Genomic DNA, 4,578 nt, shown 5'->3' with positions numbered 1-4,578 from the left:
CAAAGATATGTATGAGAAGAAGAGGAAACAACAAGGAGACACAAAGAAGGGAAGAGAGGGCCTGAAACACAGGAAATACATAATCCAAGACAACAAGAGAGAGGAAATGACTACAGAAAAAATCTCCTCTGGATAATGAACCAACACATTAAGTTATACATGTCATTTCGGGCAGCAAAACCTTGGTTGGTGATAGCTCCTCTTCCCGAAAAGCCTATGCCCATTTGGCCTACCAGGTCATTTGGTAATGGAGGTTAGAGAAAATGAAGAGCCCATTATGTTCACACCTGCCGACAGAGGAGATATAATCATTCCACATGATGACCCGATGGTAATCTCAGCTATCGTTGCAAAACACCCAATTGAGAAAATTTTGGTAGACAGTGGTAACTTAGTTAACCTCATTTATTGGAATTGGTTCGAGCAAATGCACATTTCACAAGATCGATTGAAAAATATCTCTTCCCCTTTATATAGTTTTACTGGGGAGCCTGTCTCGGTGGCTGGTTCAATTCAGTTGCCAGTCACATTGGGCTCTGATTCTCAAAGAACAATACGTCAGGCCTACTTTATAATGGTTAAAGCTTCATCAACAGCATACAATCTAATTTTTGGTCGTCCCTTACTCAACGACATGAGAGCCGCAGTCTCTTCCTACTATGTATTAATGAAATTTTTCTACACCCCAAGGAGTGGGACAAGTCCGAAGGGATCAACGAAAGGCCCACACGTGCTATGTTGCATCTACAAAGAGAAACAGAGTGAAGAGACTTTATCGATTGCTAATAATGTTTGTACTCACTCCTGCAAATAAATTATCGTTATTGCGTCCACTATTATCTACCAGATTTCATCAAGGGTTCTTTCTAGAACGAAAGGCTTGTTGCCCCGCGCACAGCCTGGCAACGAGGTGAAAGTTAAAAGCTCGTTGCCCTGTTCAAAACCTGGCAACGAGGGAGATAACAAGCCCATTGTCCCGCGTGTAGTCTGACAATAGGGGAAAAATAAGTCATTGCCCCGCACATGGCCTGACAATGGGGTGAAAATAAAATTATTGTCCTGCAAAAAGCCTGATAGAAATGAGCCATAATATTTGTTGCCCGTGAGCAACCTACACCACTTCGCCTGGTGACCTAAGGCCCATTACCTTACTACTAGCCTGACAACAAGGTAAACACAGAAAGACCTGGTGTCTTTTAACAGTTCAACCATAAGGTGAAAACAACAAGTTTGTTGCCCTGCTCATACCTCGGCAACAAGAAAATACCAAAACTAATCGCAAACATAGGCGCTACACCGAACCGCGAAAATAAAAGATGTATATTTTTTCTAATCGCAAACGTAGGCGATATGCTGAACCGCAAAAATAAAATATTTATGCTATTTAATTACAGACGTAGGCATCACGTCGAACCGCAAGAATAAAATATTGCAAACTTAGACACTTCACTCACAATACCAGCGAGCATGTACACATGAAGCTAGAGGGGCCGCGCCATTATAAAAAAAAGGCTCATTGCCCCACTCACAACCTGGCGATGAGGAGGCAAGAATATCCCATTGCCTTGCAAGCAGCATGACAACGAGAAGGCATATAAAACTGTTATCTTGCGATACATTGATGGAGCATAATTTCAACAGCCCCACAAGTGACTTACACTGCTTCGCTTGGCATCCGAATGGTGCAATAGCTGCTGCCCTGCAAGAAGAGATGTCATATTCATCATTTTGCAAGTAATTCGACAAATCAGAAAATAGAGTGAGAATCATCATGAACACCATTGGATTTGGAGAAAATTCCTCAATATGCCAATTCATCTCTCGCTAACATGTAGATACATATACGAGCTAGTAATGATATGGTCACTCTTGACTTGATTTAAAGATCTTACTGAGCCCCTATTACCTCGAAAGCTGGGAGCGTGTGAAGAAATCGTGTTTATACCCCCAGAAGATGAAAAACTGAATGCATGGACCACAATTGCAAGGGCAGGAGCTTCAGCACATCATTCGAAGACTTTACCACATCTACTTGAAGCCATTGCGCTTATGAAGAGTTGAAATATGAAAATGCTAGAGCCACAAATAACATAGAAGAATTGTTAAAACAATGGCTAAATGAGGAGCTCAAGCCTTATTTGCTAAGGGCACAGAGAGCAGAATACCAAAAATAGCTACGAAAGACGTAAATGAGGAGATTGCTACAAAGGAGGAAAAAGAAAAAAAGGCCACGTGGCAGCCCATCAAAGTGGCCTGGCTTGCTTTATGCAACCAGGAGGCTGCCTGGCCGCATGGAAGAGGCCATTTTGGCCGCTTCCCTCCCTATTCCCACGCTGCCACGTAGCAGCGTGGCCAGGGGCCAGGAAAAGGGGGGGTGCTTCCCCCTTCCCCACGCTGTCACGCGGCAGCGTGGCTAAGACAAATGGGGGCTTCACCCCCACCCCCGAGGGAGTCTCTCGGGGGTATTTTCACGCCCCTTGCCACGCGGCAGCGTGGCCAAGGCAAAGAGGGGGCTTCACCCCCCACCCTTGAGAGAGGTCTCTCGGGGGTGCCTCACACCCCAATGGAGGTCACTCGGGGGTGCCTAATGCGCACCTCTTTGCGCGTGCTCGCGTGCCTACATTCATGCACCCTTGCGCCGATAACGCCCCAAAAGTTGGTCAAAATCGCCTTCGAGATATCCGCCAAGAAAAGTGGGCCATTCGACACATGGATGCCCCTCTCATTGCTATAAATAAGGGTCTTTTCCTTTCATTCGGTATGCAGCCTTTCACTCTCGTACTTACTTTTTGTTTTCAAGTATTTCACTTCTACGAGAGACTAACTTAAGCATCAGAGGGTCTACGCAGGGAATTACACCCGCGCCCTTAATCGATTTTCTTTCCAACAGGTCATCCATCGCTCTCAACCTAGTCAAGGGACTCACCCATCGCTGTCATGACCCCGAGAGACTCATCAATCACTCTCAATCTAACCGAATGACTCACTCATCACTGTTGTGACCCCCCAAGAGACTCATCATCGCTGCTGTAACCCCCAGGAGACTCATCCATTGCTTTCACTCTACTCCGGGAGACTCACTCATCTCTCCCAATAATTACTCATCGTTTGGACAATCCACACGTCACCCATTATCCGAATGAGTCATCTCCTAAGTAAGTCATCCATTGCTCAGATAAATCCCACGAGAGTATCCATCGTTCGGATCAACCATACGAGGGTCATCCATCGACAGTTTTTCGTTTTATAAATTTATTGTCGTAACCATGTAACAACATAACCTTTACACAACTTATAAGTATGAGGACTTATAAGCCCCTAAAGAAAGGGTAAGCCAACAACCTTTTAGTAATGCATCTTTGTATGAGTTAATGCTCCGCATCGTCCTTTGTCGGTATGTTCTAATACTTTGATTAAAGTTTAGATTAGATCATACTTTGATTAAAGTTTAGATTAGATCTACTATAACTTAGAGGTGTCAAAAGGGCCGGGCGGCCCGCGGGGCCGGCCCAACCCGTGACGGGCCGGGCTGGTCCGGCCCCAACTGTCATACGGGCAGGGCCGAGCCGGCCCCCCATTGGGGGGTCGGGCTGGGCCAAAGAAATTGGGCCCACGGCCTGGCCTGCCCTTCTAAGGGCCAGCCCGTAGCCGTTGGGCCTTGTGGGCCGGGCCAATGAGGCCCTTATGGGCCAATAAGGCCCTTATTCATTTTTTTTTAAATTTTGTTATTCTTTAGTAATTATTGATATTGGATACTAAAAAATTTAATTTCGCATATATATAAATAATAACCATCAATTAATTTATTTAAAATTTTTAAGTTAAATTTTTTATATATTTAAATTATAAATAAACATTCTCCTTTTTATATGTACATTATTTTTCATATCAATTCACAAGAAAAATTATAAGGCATATAGAATTTTGAAATATAAAATAATGAAATAATATTTAAAACTTAAGAATTAAGATAAAAAATATTTTAAAAAGAAACAAATTAATTTTTATATATGTATTATTTTGATATTTATATATGTATATATTATATGTATTATTTTTAAAAAAATTATTTAAAAAAAGAAAAAAAGGGCCGAGCCCACCGGGCCTGGCCCGCTAGGCCGTGGGTTAAGGGCCGGCCCGGCCCGGCCCCTTTGTAGGGGGGGCGTGGGCCGCCGGCGGGCGGGCCCTATCAATGACAAAAGGGCCGGCGTTTAAAAAGCCCATGGACGACTCAGGCCGGGCCGGGCCGGCCTTTTGACACCTATACTATAACTTAACCTGACAAAAAGAATTGACCAATCTTTTTTTCTCAGTCTTATTATTTTGATTTTTTTTTTTATTTTACTTAAGTTTAGTTTTTATTTAGTTTAATCAATATTCAAGTTAATTAGTGATTAAGTAAGAGTTTTTTATTTGTTTGCGGAACAAATTAAGATTTTCATGCTGTTATTTACCTTTTTCTTTTCATCGCCGGGTGTGTTAGCATATTTGTAGAAATATGAGGGTGCAAGTGTAATTAAATCAATTCTGTGGTGACGCCGCAGGCTTCTAATATTTAAGTCCTCAATGAGAGAGGGG

This window comes from Diospyros lotus, chromosome 10 (assembly GCF_014633365.1).
Source record: "Diospyros lotus cultivar Yz01 chromosome 10, ASM1463336v1, whole genome shotgun sequence".
Classification (NCBI taxonomy): domain Eukaryota; kingdom Viridiplantae; phylum Streptophyta; class Magnoliopsida; order Ericales; family Ebenaceae; genus Diospyros; species Diospyros lotus.
The sequence above is the reverse complement of the archived record's forward strand: the minus strand, read 5'-3'. Positions refer to the sequence as shown.